At 45.5% G+C, this 16,011-nt stretch overlaps 1 long non-coding RNA gene across 1 annotated transcript in view; it reads right to left on the reverse strand.

Annotated features, from left to right (window-relative positions):
- LOC120792212 overlaps window positions 1–16,011 on the reverse strand; it is a 95,355-nt gene that overhangs the window by 56,364 nt on the left and 22,980 nt on the right. The gene's annotated exons all lie outside the window — the stretch shown is intronic.

The raw sequence follows: 16,011 nt of genomic DNA on the forward strand, positions 1-16,011 counted from the left end.
GAAATGGTGTAGAACAGCCTCGAATTTGACGAGGCATTCAAATGTGTGCTAAACTACAGTGGAACAACAGGATTACCACTCGTGTTCCACAAAAAAGCCAAATATCGGCTTTTTCTATCCGTTTATCTGCTGCAGAGACCAAACCTGCTGCCAGCCGCTGCAGTCAGGAGAAACTTAGATGAGGACGAGCAGCACGAGCGTGACAGACTCCACATGTAGCCTGGATTCATCCACAGAGAGGGGGGATGAAAACGCATCCAGTCTCCTCTGTGTTGTTCTGTTGTCTGCTGTGCTTTGAAGTCACTCCACCACTCCGCCATTCAAATCGCTCCAATCAGAACGCCACCACCCTCCCCTGCCTCTCCGTCCTGCCTGTGTGTGCTCCCTCCATCTCGTCTAAATGACGCGAGGAACCACAGAACCACCATGAGCCTCCATATTTTCTTGCCTCTGCCTCCCCCTCTCTTTCCTGCTCCCCCTCGTCGTTTAACCTGCCATCTAATCTGCCCCGTTTTTCTGAAAAGCTCAGATGCCAGTTGTGCTGCTGTGGGCTTTTCTTCATGAAACACACCCGTATGCTCCTATTATTAGCGGTGTGTGTAGAGGTGCTCTACGTGTGGTTGTGTGTGTGTTTGGGATTATTTTATCTTCCACCTTGTTGTGCTGTGGTTTCATTTAAGAAGATCCAATACAGAATTCTCTCCCTCTCTCCCACCAGCGACAAATCCGACCTTAGCACAAACTTTAACTGGAAAGGAAATGTGAAGCACCATTCCAGTTTCTGTTTTCTGTGAAAACAGAAGGAAATGTGAAGCACCGCACTGGTCACTTTTCGTTTTTATCATAAATTTTGAACCGAACACACCTACTCGCGTGGTGAAGTCCCGTTGTGATGTTGACAGCTCAGAACAGTAGAAAAATGGGTGGACAAAAAGGAAACAAATGAGCTGCTGCTTAGGCATAAAAATCCTGCGGCAAACCATACGCTCATACTTCCATCCAGATTTTTGTAAAATTGATTATTTCAGCCAATTCTCTACTATTTTCAGTGATCAACACGGAAAGATATATTTGCTTTTTATTATAACCCGTAATTATATTCTGAGCAGTGCTGCTTCCAGTGACCGTTGGGTGAAGGGCGACGCCAGCGCTGCGTCATTTGACCCTTGCGCACACTGGATGTGTCATAGAGACAGAAGAAGTCGTCAAAGTGCTGCAGCTGGCATCTGCCCGTCCAGGCAGCGAATGTGATAGACCAGGGTTCAGGGTTGGAAATGTGACAGTGTGTAATGAGGAGTCAACGCGCACCAAGACGACCCGCGGACGTCTCGCTTTACTCCGGTCAATAGCGGCCTTTAATTTGGCATTTGGGTTACGTCCGTGAGTCAAACACATGCTGCTGCAATTGTTACATCCTGGTTTTTGGGTTTCGTGGCTGAGCGACAGTGGGTTGCAGCCACAGGCCGCCGGACGCTGTCCCCGACAATTACTACATCTGTCCAGTGACAGTACCACACTGTGTCCACCTCAGCCAAGCCGGAAAATGTTTGGATTAGGTTCTGATATTTCCTTTGTTCCAATTAAAAATGTGCATTGTGAAATCCTAAAAGTCGCGAGCTCCTTTTCTCTGTATGCCCTCTCTCTTCTTGTCTCTCCCTCTTTTTCTCTACTTTGATCGTCTTTGTTTCTGTTACACTGTCATTCTTCCGTGCTGTCTCTCGCTCGCTCTCTCTCCAAGCTTGCTATCCTGTCGTCAGCATGTCTCTCTTATCGTGCTTCGTGTTCAAGAAGGTAATTAGCTCGACAATTGTTAGCCGACGCAGCACTGGAATCGACTGGCAGCTTTCCAGACAGTCTTGTACACACACACACACACACACACACACACACACACACACACACACACACACACACACACACACACACACACACACACACACACTCTTCAAACTTCTATGAAAAGAACAGCCACTGCAGGACCTCTATGGTAGTTCCTCAAATGACTCTCCTCGCTGTGTGTGTGTGTGTGAGAGTGTGTGTGTGTGTGCGTTGTACCCCTGTATAATGACTTGCTGGATACAGTGAGCTGCAGTCTTGGTGGTTTTGAGGCAGAGGAATAATGAGGCTCTTTCCGCGTTGGACACCGGTTTATATTTAGCTGTTTCCTCTGTTTTCGAAGAGCAGATGCAGCAGCAGCAGCAGCAGCAGCAGCAGCAGCAGCAGCAATTACACCACTGAGAGGAATATGGAAAATTATGACACAGCTCTATACCAAGGGTCACAACAGTTTCTCTTTAACAGGGATACAGTCGGATGCGTTAATGTGGAAGAAACAGTTGCATTTTTATCCTAATCATCTTTTACTCTTGATGAAGTTCATTAAGGTTTATTTGTTGAGGGAGTCTCGTTGAGATCAAGATCTACTTTGCGGTTAGGGGCTTGAGAAGAAATCACAGACGCGCAGATCACAGCAGGATGAGGCGGTGACACAAAATCATTGCACAGACACACTAATTAAAAACATTCACAAATCTTTAGAAAGTTAAACTTCAGAGCCCCTTCAGAGGGATGGGCCTCTGACTGGACTGGTTGTATTGTCATTTAATACGCATTAATTGCTTCGCAGAGCACACACTGGACATTCTCTACAGACATTAGGAGAAGTCGGGGGACAGGAGTTGGGATGGGCGAGTGCTAGTGCGAGGAAAACATGGGCAGAGTCAGGATAGGAAACCACAGGCGTGTTGTTTGTGGTGGAAATTGCCTGTAAAACACTCTGCATACATAAAATAAAGACACAAAACACTGACGGGTTGGAGATTAGACTATATTGTATACAACGTAGGAGACAAACCTCATCACGGAAAGCGAGAAGGCAGTGTCCTCGGAGGAAACATAAAAGTATACTTTTATAGCGTTTCCAAGGACAAAGAAGCAAAATGTGATCGGCAGTCTGCCCGGCAACGATCACATCTCAACACCCGTACGACCCGTTGGCAAGACGCGTGTACCGGCAGTCCAGGGGGAGGCTATGAACATCTGGATACACTTAACATGGCATCGTCACATTCCTCAGCTGCGTGAGTCCCAACCGCCACACAAGCAAAGTGAAAAGAACCCGTGGGGCATCCTGGTGGCCTAGGAGTTTAGATGGGTGCCTAACAATAGCCCACTAAGCCATGGCAGTGTGACAGTGAACTAGCATGAACAACACCAGAGCCGTGACACTGAAGCAGCTAAATGGAATTCAGCCATCGTTCCTTTTAATATTTACACCTGTGTTTTTCGACTTCGACTGGTAAAACTGCCTCTGGGGACAAGGATAGGTCAAAACCTAGTACATGGCTGGACCGCGTATGGTCAGTAGAGGATGTAGTAGGAAACTGTTGTGGAACCGCTGCTGCATTCTGCCTGGCGTCAGACAGTTTCAGCCCTTCACCTGTTCGCTTCTCTCCTGCTCTCTGTGCTCACATATACAGTCATTCAGTGCAGCCGAATCCCCAAAAAAGCTGATTTCATTTACATGGTTTTTTTTTGTTTCACAAGTATGAAGTAGTGACTGGCTGAAATCCTGATTTTACAACCACGACGTCGTCCGACAGAATCACCAGACACATAAGTGAGAGACGACGGCTGAGCTGAGATTTCAGCTGTATTTACCTGTGAAATGGTCGGTCAGAGAGAAAGTTAGAGGCCCATTGACGTCTGTGTCAGCTGCATGTGAGACGCGTAGAGAGGGGAGCCTGCTTACGGGGAAACCCAACCTCATGCTCGCAGGGCAGTACCGGTGAATCTCTTCTAAAGTAGCTAAGGCTTGTCCAAAAAGGTCACTAGATTTGTTGCCAGGTGCTCTAGGTCCCTTAAAAGTCGGTAAGTCTCACAACAAAGGCTCTACGTTGACAACACTACCTTTATGGAGCGCAGAGGGAAACCTACTGCTGTGCACCGTTGTAGGGCAGTATGACAATCTATGGCTGCTCTAATGTCCGGTGTATTTCGATGAAGCATTCAACAAAACAATTTAACACCGAATCCTGCTTTGGGTCAAAAAGGGGAATCAAACACAATCACACGTGGAAACAAAAATTACCCCCATCAGTCTGCATTAATCCCATAGGAGAGCAACTGTCTCATCACTATAAACCCCTCCATTTAACATCTCAATAAACCAAAGATTTCAGGATTCTTCTGGTGTCAAAGGAAAAAAAAAAAAAACTCTTTCTGCACATTTTGTGTGAGTAGTATTCAACAATGTTTAACAGCCCATTTAATCAAACTGTCACAGGTTTTCTCACTGAGAGACTACCGTTAAAGCAGAGCCATTCTCAGCTCAAGTGCCTCATCCTTTGGGGGCAGGTGGACGAGCAGGTGCAGGCGGATTTATTGAGACGCTGCTGATCCACGACGGGGTTTTTCTTTTCCTCTCCTCGGGGAGGTCAAAGGTCAGTGTCCTGCTCAGGGACTCCTCAGCAGGGGGGGGAGACTGGACCTCCGGCTGAAGGATGTCCTCTGAGCCGGCTGCGCCACCCTGCTGTCGGGTTGCATTCGATAATGTTTCATTTGCGGTCACGAGTTCGGTCCAACTCTTAGATTGATTAAATGTCCCCAAACTCTGTCAGCAGTCACCGGAACAGCGGCTAAATCAGATCTGACTGTGTGTTTGTGTGTGTGACAGAGCAGGATTAAAGCATCCCCGGTGCTCAGCGGGAGAGAATACATCTTTCTTCTTCAAGATCTCTCCTTACTATTTTATAAATCAGCCTGCAAAGACACTCACCCGCTTCATAAAAATGTCAAAACTACACAACTTATTTTTTAGCCGGTCGGTCCCGAGGTGTCAAAGTGAAGTGCTGGTCCTCATGAGGGCAGCGAAGCCTCCAGCCTTCGGAGAGATTAACTGCGCTGCAGTGATCTACAACTTCTAAGTTGAGGTATCATGGTGGATTAAAAGTCAAAGTCACATATCACCCGAGAGATCGGCTCGAGAGCTGTGTCACGTCCGATCGCTCCCATCTCTTCCTCAATCTTTGCCATCGCTCGAAATTCAAAAGAGCGGAAATTATGCCAAATATCGTGAAATAGCTATAGTTCACACACACACACACACACACACACACACACACACACACACACACACACACACACACACACACACACACACACACACACACACACACACACACACACACACACACACACACACACACACAAATAAATTATTAGGAAGAAGTAACAGGGCTTTCACACCAAAGCCCCAAAAATTTACAACCAAAGTTTGAGAGTGAATAACGAGACCACTGTTCCTTAAGGAGAGAGGAGCTGTGTGCGCTATGTGTTATGAAGGAGTTCAACTAGATTGAACCTGAACCCCAAAGAAGCGTTCAGTGGGATTCTGGTACCAACGATGCAGAGGTTAGAGCAGACTGTAGAGCCGAATGGTGGAAAAGTTGATTTCAGGTCTCGCTGAATCGCCTGAGTTATGTAACTCTACGCTCCGCTCCTACACGTACTTGAGTAAAATACCAGAGGATGCCAGGTTAGAAAATTAACAGTGCAATCATTTACATTCCAGTGTAGCTTTTTAGCTGTTCTTTAAGATTGAAAGTGATATTACACGGCACTCTGACAGTCGCTGGGAAATTCATTTTTCACCCTAGACACCGAAGAAAAATGTCTGCTGCTATTTTCACAGTATAAAGCTGTAGTTACACTTCATATTAACATTTGAAAATTGAGTCAATAATTCAAAGTAATTTAAAAGTTCAGTTTCCATCTATAGACTGCCAGAATTCTCACTTCTCCCACTGTTCTATCCAACCAACCTGTTAATTAACCCCATTATTAAGTCTCAACATATCACGTGACATTGTAGCGTCATGTTGTCTGCTGGGGATGTTAAACATGTTCAGCTGTGCGGCCGTTAGCTGCATGGCCGCGCCGCGACAGGGATAACGGCGTCTCCGGACGACAAACCAGTTAATTCAATCCAAACGCGATCGACACGTGTAGAGGGTTCATGCGAGCATCTGCTGATCCCAGGGCCGTGTAGTGCTGCCGTATTCGTAAACTCTGCTGGAGACTTTGGTCAGGAGGGCGGCCTGGCTGTTGGCTTCACGCAGCAACAGTCAAAATGTTCCCCGTCTTCACGACTCTTCGTTACAGCCAAACGTACGCATCTCGTGATAGGAGCCGGGCTCTGTGTGCGGGACGTGTCTGCTCTCTGGAGGGAAAACCTCAGTATCTCAAGCAAAGTATAAATATAGTTGTGTGATTTCTGCAACAAGGGTGGAGCTGGGTGAAATTGTGTTCATCTATCAGGACTGCAGATTAGAATAAACTACTTCAAGAAACCAGGGCCATGTTTTCATGAAAGTTTTTAAATAGAATATTACACCCATCTATTTGTGTGTGCGTTAGTTTTATTCATGGTTGTAATTGTCTGAGCGATTGCACTAGTTACTTTGCTTATTTGTATTTTTTGCGTCTACTTTTTGATCTTACCTGAAAGTGCTGTGAATAATTTAGTGAGTTTCACTGTTTGAAAATTGTGTTGATGTCTTTTTTGTTTACTCTTGAAAGAAAACCCTTTTACTGGACAAGAATGAAATCCCATCCAGAGAGAAACTTAAAATGACCTTTCTAAGCCCGTGACAGTTAGTGTAGACTAACCTCACCCTCTGTAGTCACAGAGCACTGTAAGACCAGACGGGAGACGGGATGAACAGGATACCGAAGCGATAGGACAACAAACAAGAGCATGGAGGTGCAGGAGTAATTCATAGCAAGTTTGTCCTACTTAAGATTGTCAAGAACTAGACCGGTTTGTGCAACGGATGAATTTAGACGTCTATCTGAAGTCTATTAGTTTGATCTATGCAGCAGACAAAGTCTGTATTTTCGAAACTGGCCTCTGGTCTAGAGTCTAAGACTTATGTTTGTTTTCGTCCTCGTTATTTCCTTGTTCGTATCAATGTTTTTGTAATGCACACCTTGTTTATAACGAAATGTAGAGAAGGCTTATTGGCTATGTCAACTTTGAAGCACGCCTTTTTTTCTCTCAACATGAAAAGGTTCTGGTTTGCTGTGGAGCATTTAAAGAGGATTTGGTGAAGGATCAGAGTCAAAGGCAGGGCGCTAACCGGAGTCATGTTAAACAGGCAGGGAGGACGAGACAGCCTCAAAAAAAGAGGACAAGAAAGACAGAGGAATGGCTCGATAACATGAAAGGACGTCTTCACAAGTCTTAGACTGGTCACTCCCTCTGGAAGCTCCCACATCTGCTCTGTACAACACCCCTACACCTCGTGACGGGCTCAGCGCATGGTCACACTACAACTCAGAGACAACGGGACATTTCGTGTCCAGCAAAGTTCACGTTCTGGACGGAAGACAGAGGCAACTGAAGGAGGAGAGGGCCAGTGATGTCAAACTGGAACAACCGTCCCTGATCAGAGAGGAGGGACTGCGACACCCTTTATCAGCTTCTTCCACTGACGTCCTGACATTTCACCCTGCCAGTTTCATAGGAAGTCACATGTCCAGCTCAACAACAGCAAACGCTGGGGCGAGCACTCCGTGCTGAGACTGAATTCGGCGACAAAGGCTGAAGCGCTCCAGCATTTACTAATGCCAACATGTCGGATGACTAATCTGGGAGTGTTTCTAGCCCTTTTAATAGAGTTTTAGAAATGGAAAAGGCAGAATGCTGCTTGTACCAATGGGGAATCCTGCTGAAATTTTTGCTGATCTAGTCCTCAAGAGTTCCCAGCAGGAGTTTTTCCAACTTGTGTAAACTGAAAGTACTTGGACAAGGTTTGGGAAAGATTGCCTTGATAGTTAAAAGAAACCACCGTTGGCTGTTGGTAGGAGACAATTATAAAAACATGATATCCAGTGTCCAAATCTTACGCTTTGGACATCCAACAGACGGTTACTTAATCAGACAAATGAAAGGATTCATTGGTTGTTCGAATGCTAAGCCTATGACTTTACTTTTTGCAGAGTAAACGCTTGTGTCCATCATGAATATCTGTCTCTCCGTAGCGAAGACAGAAGAAGTGTGTTGTTGCCATAGCGCCACAAAACCTGCTGCTGAGACTCCCTTCACTTCCCAGCGACCAAAAATCATCATTGGTTTCATTTAAACCGTGAAGGCAGTCTTTCCCTAACATTGACCAGGTAGTTTCGTGCCCAAATTTGACCAAAATGTTACTATAGCGGGAGCAACCATCCACACCCAACCTCCTCCCTAAGACCTTTCAGGTTCGTTTAAAACGAGGGTCTGAGCCGTGTTACATGTTACACGTTATCAGCAACATTACACCTGATACAGTGTAATTTTAGTCCTAATGCCCGTCTACAAACAAATGTCAAAGGAGCATCTGTACATTGGCATGTATCATTTGGTGAGGAAATCCTGGCTATACTTGTGCACACGTGAACATCAAATGCCGGTCTTAGAAACCTGCATCTTGTTTATGGGAAACCAAAACATGCCAGCTGTTGTACCCCGGTATCAAACGGGATACTTGGGCATATGAACATCTCATCCGGGTCTAAGGCTGCCTGCCTCGTGTGCACATGTAGAAATATGTTGATAAATAACACGATAATGAGCTAGACGCTGAATTGAAAGTGACACCAGGTTTAATACGGCACTGACGTTCCCGCGACCCAATTCTTCTGGTCTGACGGAAGAGCTAAATTCAGCGATTCCTGGATAATAACCCTTTGCAATATGAATACCCGTGCTTCTCTCTGTTCCAGATGAGAGCTTCATTTCAAATATGATAAGAAAGACGAGAGGAAACTGGAATGCCGCTGTGCGAGCATACTCATGCATACTCACTGTGAAAGCGCTGGCTTCCCGTTGAACTAGAATTTGTACTTTCCTTTCCCCCACCAGTTTCGGGACCTTTGGATTAAAGCATCAGATGTAAATGGTTCAGAGAGCGGGACCTGATTCTTCTCTGCTCTGCCTCGAGGAATAAAGAGATAAATTGAGGCTGAGCTCCGGTGATGAATAGGTGTCATGTCCAGGGGCTGTGCAGGTACACCTAAGCTGCGTCAAGCCACACAAACAAGAGATAAGCGGCTGGCCCACAAGTCACCTCGGCTCAGGCTTAATTCATAAATTTACTTCTTATGGCAGCACTAACCTGGAGGGAAGAGGCGTGAGCCCGTTAGATGTTCAAATCCTGAACCACACGCATTAAGTGGATCAGAAGTCTGCTGCCCTCCTTGAAGGAAGCAAAACCCCCTCCTTGCAGTGTTAACATCCGCCTGTGATCTTCACTGCAATCCATAAATTAGTAATGAGTGGCGGGAATTAGGTTGTTGCTGTTCAGAATTCTCTCTAAATGTCTTTTGTACTTCGACCTGGTCACCAATTTCCTTAATAACCAAAAATGTCTGTTGCATCGCTGGTTAAAATGTTTTTTTTAAGTGTTTAACAAAATATAATTGTATCATTTTGAAATCAAAAAGATCAGTTTCGTGAAGATCACGTGCCGAAATGTATTTTTTTTGTTTTTTTTCACAGGGCCCCTGAACTCCTGGAAGATGGGGCTAACGATAACGACAGATTATCTCCGTAGGCTTCGTGTGTTTTGGAAAATTCGGGAGTTTCTGATGCAATTTTTTGGAAAAAAAACTTTTGTCAGAACTATGAAGAATAATATCTTGATAAAACCAATGTGTGCCAATAAGATGAGAGGAGAATGGGAGGGTGGGCGGATAAAGAGATGGGTTCGAATGTATCCCACTAAAGACTCAAGAGTCTCAAGAGTCATCTGAAGCTACTCTTTTTTTTAAATCCATGAAAAAAAAATCAACAGGTCCTCTTTCTGATAAATTAGGAAAGTTGAAACGACAGGTAACACAGATCCACTATTTTTAACTAGATGGTGAGTGAGAATAAAAAAATCTGAATCTTGGAAGTAACCCCGATCTTTCACCTACGTTGGTTCTGTTATAAAGACATTCTGTCGCGGTCATCTGGTTTCAACGCCGTCCAATCAGCAGCGGGATCCAGTCACTAACACATTTCCCAATAAAAAGGTGTCTGGTCGAGGGTTTTCACGAGGGCGGGCGTTATCCATCATCGCTCCTTGGTCTTCTGAGCAGAGGTCAGAGCACTGGAAGCTCCGTTTCAGGGTCAGATTAGGAATTGAGATGTGAAGAGAAATAAAAAGAGAAATAAAATCAAATCTTTATGAGGCTTTACATCGTGACAGATATTGCGATATAGTCATTTTTCCGCGTTTTCGCTCGAGAAATCGCGTGTGAAATGACCTGATGGGAGTTCTTTTAATCCAGTTCACCGTCCGCAACAATCCACATCTATCATCACACTATATGTATCTTCATCATCAGCTCACACTACACACATGCATTGACCAAATGTCTGCTCAGAGTTCATAAAGGGAGCCCTGAGCCAGAATGTGCTGCAGCGTTAGGCGAGTACTCTTCACTGTTTACTGAGGCCGTGCCTCTGATTCCCCGCCAGGCTGCTCAAGACGCCTCCGAGCATCCACAACGCCCCCACCTCGTTTACGAAACGCGCGGCAGAGAAAAACCCGACACTGCATCGGGAGTGCACCGTTTCCTCCTCCTCGCTCCTCCGCACCAGCGTTTTCCATTTCACCATAATGGCAAGACCCACACAGCCGAGCGTGGCATGAAGAAGAACACCCTTCTGAGCCATTAAGAGACAGACACAGACAGGATGGAGTGTTTACAGTGAGCCGGCCTCTATCGGCTCTCCGATTTCATCGGCCTTTGCCTTTTTTTTTTCCCTCCCGTCCCCTCGTCCTCTCTCTAACACCAAATATCTCTCTCTCACCACACTGCTGTCTGTTTCCATCAGGGTTCCTCCGTCATTCGTCTCAGCCTCCGTGTTCATTGTTCATTGCTTCTTTTATTTCCATCTATCTCGCTTTCCATGTCCGGGGCTTTCTTCTACCTACCACCCCTCCCTTTCCATTTGTCCATGTGTCCATTTTAAGAGAAGTGAATCTCTGCTTTATCAAAATATCCAGTGACAGAAATGGACAACGTTTTCTAGTTTGTTCGTTATTTTACCCTTCTGTTTTCTTTTTTTCTTTTTAACCAGACCCATGCTGGAGTTCAACTTACACAGTTTAGGCTTTCGGCCAATTAACTGACAGTACTTCCGAGGTAGGACCTGCCATGTATGTGATTATTATATAAATATGAAAACTCTTGATTATTGTTTTATAACCTACAGCAGTTCATAATCTATGAGAGTAGATTTTACAGCTCCGGGAAGTTATCACGTCGATGATTAATGTTATACTTCCTGAAATGCAGAGTTCACATTACAGAGTTATCTACAAAGTACGTGCGTTTATATGAATTTGATTGGACAACAATCAAATACGTGCGTAGGTAACAACGCGCACGATGTTGCATGGCGTCGCTGGACGACCCTGCAGTGTCAACAGAGTGGTCTCGTATTTATTTTTGTATTTTACAGCCACTGGACGAGCGTTGGGGGGGTTGGAAACTGAAGCTGCCAACTTTCCCTGTCAATGACAAGCTTCATTCTGAGTTTCATCGGCCTTTTTTTTGTTGTTTTTTTTTTAATTTCTGAAATGAGCCGCTCACTAAAAAGGGCTGCCGGTCCTGGTCAGCGTGACACGCCCGGGTCGCCAGAAGAGCCGGGCCAAACAGACTGGTCCCGAGAGCAACAGGTTCATGGGTTGGACTGCTGAGCTGAGCTTGCTCCTGTATCAGTATTTGTACTTATCCGTTTATCATTCCACTAGTTATTGTTCATATTTTTCCAGCAGCCCCAGACTCTAATTAAGTGACATATTTTAAGTTTAATTTTAGTTTTCATTTTAAGTTTAGCAACACCTTCACTCGTTTGCCCGTCCTTTCCACACATGATCGTTCTGAATCAGTACCCCTCCCACCTTCCAGATGTGACACCGACGAGCACACGGGGATTGGTTCAGAGGCCCCTTCGGGTCATTCCCAGCAAATACACAGGGCCGGGCCCCGGTTTGCCTGCTTGGAAAGCTGAAAATCTCAGCAGCCACTGTGGCTAATGACTGACTCAACACCTGCAAAGTCAAGCTGGATTTGGGACATTTAGCCTGTGGACCTGTAACCAAAACATTTAGATTTTGGACAAAATTCTTTTTCACGGGGAAAAACAAACCTGTCGTCTGTTTTTCTTTCTGCAGTGAAACTGTTGCTTTTGCCCTGAAATACGAGAAAAAAAAAACCAACCTCAGCAAATTGAGTTCAGTCCAGACGTGAGTGGGGCTTCACTCTTCATCGTCGGTTGCCGTTATAATGACAATAAAAACCAAAACTATTTTGTAACTTTCTGTCAGAGACAATAAGATAAATGGTATTTCATCAGTCCTTCAGTCCCATGAGTTCTCCATCTCTCCAGCCTGTGCAGTGTATATTTAGGGTGGACAATTTCAGGGGATTATTAGGATGAATAGGCAGAGCCTGAATGCAAGTCAATCCTGATATTAAGGTAATTCATCACACTATTGATGCTTCACGCTTGCCACATTCTGCATGCTGGGCCTGTGCTTCCATGCTGTGTCTTGGAGTGTGTGCGTGTGAGAGACAAATAGAGTGTTTCTGTGCGTGTGTGTGTGTATAGAGGTATGACTGTACTGTATATGTGCAGCTCAAGGCTCAAGGGCTAATACTGCTTCAGAACAGACTATTTTCCGTGCCACATTAGCCCTCTCTCCCCCTCTCTCCCCCCTCCCTGTCTGTCTGTCTTGTCTCGGGCAGAATTATGAAATAGCCCCGGCAGGCCATTGGTCAGTGCTGCCGTTGCTTCTGCGCTGAGCGCAGCTGATCGATAGAGGCTGTGAATATTTTCCACTCATCTCTGCCCTGTTGTATAGAGCCATCAGTCTTGCCTCAACAACGCGCCCCCCCCCGAAGAGACGAAGGTGGGAGACGGAACATGGAAGCAGACGGGGGGCTCTTCAAAACGTCCCTGAACATCAGGATGATGACACACACACACACTCAATACATGAGGTGCATATATCGAAAACGCGTTTAACAAACATGTCAACACAAGGCCACAGGTTCAAAACGCAGCAAGACCTGAACTGTTCCCCGGGGGCATCACCTGCTTTAAGTGTCCCTCAGCAGGGTGTAAATGAATATGAACATCTTCTGTAGGACAGTTCCCAACACATGTGGGGCGAAGAAGACAGAATTGCACCACAAAGTCCATTTGCTTTGCTTTCAAGAAGCTTTCAGGCTCATCCTGTGGCCTTCCGCGGTGAATGGAGTTTGCTAAGTTGCCGCGGAGATGCTCTCGTTGCCATCACGTGGACTGGAGTCCTGGGAGAGGCCATAAAAAGCTCGTTGAAAGTATCAGAAAAACTAAGCAAGTGGACCTTCTGGTAAGATTTTTTCTACGATTTCTAACGTGGTTAAGGACATTTCTCTCCAGGAGGCATCAGAGAGGCATCGCCTTTGATTCCATGTTTGGTGTCTGTGTGTTCTGGTTGGACCAAACTGTGACATTGAGAAGAAAGGGCGTCGTGTCTGACACAAACAGCATCAAGCCGGAGGTATGAAATCCAACGATTAAAAACAGAATAGAAGCAATTTTATGCGGGGAACTTGCGCAAATCATGAATTTGTCTGGAAAATCAGGGTTTCATCAAACATGTTCACAACAAAGTTAAATTGTGTCTGAAGTTTGAGCCGAAAATTGATTTAAGACTTTTCTCTCTCCACTTCTTTGAATGATAGGCGGAACACAACAAAAAGAAGTGGAAAACAACACATTAAGACTGAAATTGCGGAGTTTGATTCATATAGGATTACTATTATCAGAGGGCTCTATCTTCAGCAGAATGCGGAAGGCAATTTGTACTTAATTTACAATTACAGACGCTGCAGATTTGTTGAAATCACTGGCAGTTTCCGCAATTATTACAAATCACTGGACGTCCCCTGGTAGTATTAGAGCTGAGTGAACAAGTTATAAGAGAACAAACGCTGAATTTCCCGAGAGAGAGAAAAATAGTAGATGCAACGAGGGGAAAAATTAGGGAAAATGTAACCGTGAATCAGTGACTTTAGACCCTTTAGCAGATACCACTGTCTGATGTGCTTTTGTTCTGTCAGTCATGTCTTTCGTCATCTGCTGGTAAATACTACTACTTTTTTTTTTTCCAGTTCAGTTTGGAATAAAATGGCCTCATTTCTCTGTAATAGCCTACCTGTTTGAAATTTCTGTGGCTGTTGCTCAGGTCTCAGTGGGGGTCCTTCTAAAAATCACTTGCCCCCCCCCCAACCCGAACCTGAGCTCTGAAGCATGTAAGAAAGCTTCCCCTGTGTCTGTTGTCAGCGAACCTCCTGTAACGTTATTAAAGTTGGATCACGCTGATTAAGGTTGTCCTCTTGCTCTACCTCCCCCCTGCTCTTCCCAGAGACAAAGGGCTTATTTTTAGCTGGGCGATACACACACACACACACACACACACACACACACACACACACACACACACACACTCAGCCTACACGCAGAGGACATGAGCACAGGCTCTTTCACGCAGCAACGCAGACAGCAGAGAGCCAAACGTGCTCAAAGATGTCGTTTTGTGCGTGAGGAAAAAATGTTTCGCACACAAAAACGTTGGTGCACACATCCACACTTATGCACATGTCTCACATTAGGCCGCACATGGCCTCAGAATCACTGAAGAGACACGGTGATGTGTGCTGAGTCTTTCCTTTCCTTCGGTCTCATTTCTGACCTTTACAGGAGAAACAGGAACGCAGGCATCAAGAAGAAGAAGTAAAAAAAAAAAATTAAAAAAGGCTGGAATTCTGCAGCAAAATTTCAACATTCACCTTAATTAGGGGCCTAATTAGGAGACCTGTAGGTAGGGACACGCTTCAGAGGAGGAAACAAGTTGGGAAATTATGTTTTTGGACTCTATACAACATGAACCCCGTCACTAAGATGGGCTCTGTGTTTATATGATAGGTTACGACCGGGACACTTTTTCCACGTGCTGTCCAAGAAAAAGGGAGGGAGGGCTCATTCTAACAGTACAGACAGCGGAGGGAGGGGCGGTACATGGGCGTTGGACAGATACAGTACGGGCAGATGTTGATAAAAATACGTTTATATATTAGGAAAACATACCAGGAACCTATGTGAGATGACGCATCACCTTGTCACAGCGAAGACCCACTGGGACATCGCTTCCGCAACCTCTCCGCGGGCATGTTGGTGCTAGCAAGCTAGCAGGTAGCTCGCTCATTAGCAAACACTGTGTGATTCTGTAATTCGCTGTGTGATTCTGAAGGCCGGGGACCGAGAAAAGAGGGACCCAAAGAAAGTACAACACAGATCTTCTCCACCGACATGAATCCACAGCAGGTAAACACTCGACTTACCGGGTCACCGCTGCATTGCTTCTAGGTTGTGTGGTTCCCGGCAAAGCACTGGTTCTCCGCCGGGACTTTTTTTTTTTTTTTTTTTTTTAGTTTCCAGTTCAGTTTGGAATAAAATGGCCTCATTTCTCTGTAATAGCCTACCTGTTTGAAATTTCTGTGGCTGTTGCTCAGGTCTCAGTGGGGGTCCTTCTAAAAATCACTTGCCCCCCCCCCAACCCGAACCTGAGCTCTGAAGCATGTAAGAAAGCTTCCCCTGTGTCTGTTGTCAGCGAACCTCCTGTAACGTTATTAAAGTTGGATCACGCTGATTAAGGTTGTCCTCTTGCTCTACCTCCCCCCTGCTCTTCCCAGAGACAAAGGGCTTATTTTTAGCTGGGCGATACACACACACACACACTCAGCCTACACGCAGAGGACATGAGCACAGGCTCTTTCACGCAGCAACGCAGACAGCAGAGAGCCAAACGTGCTCAAAGATGTCGTTTTGTGCGTGAGGAAAAAATGTTTCGCACACAAAAACGTTGGTGCACTCATCCACACTTATGCACATGTCTCACATTAGGCCGCACATGGCCTCAGAAT

Source organism: Xiphias gladius, chromosome 7 (genome assembly GCF_016859285.1).
Source record: "Xiphias gladius isolate SHS-SW01 ecotype Sanya breed wild chromosome 7, ASM1685928v1, whole genome shotgun sequence".
Lineage (NCBI taxonomy): Eukaryota > Metazoa > Chordata > Actinopteri > Istiophoriformes > Xiphiidae > Xiphias > Xiphias gladius.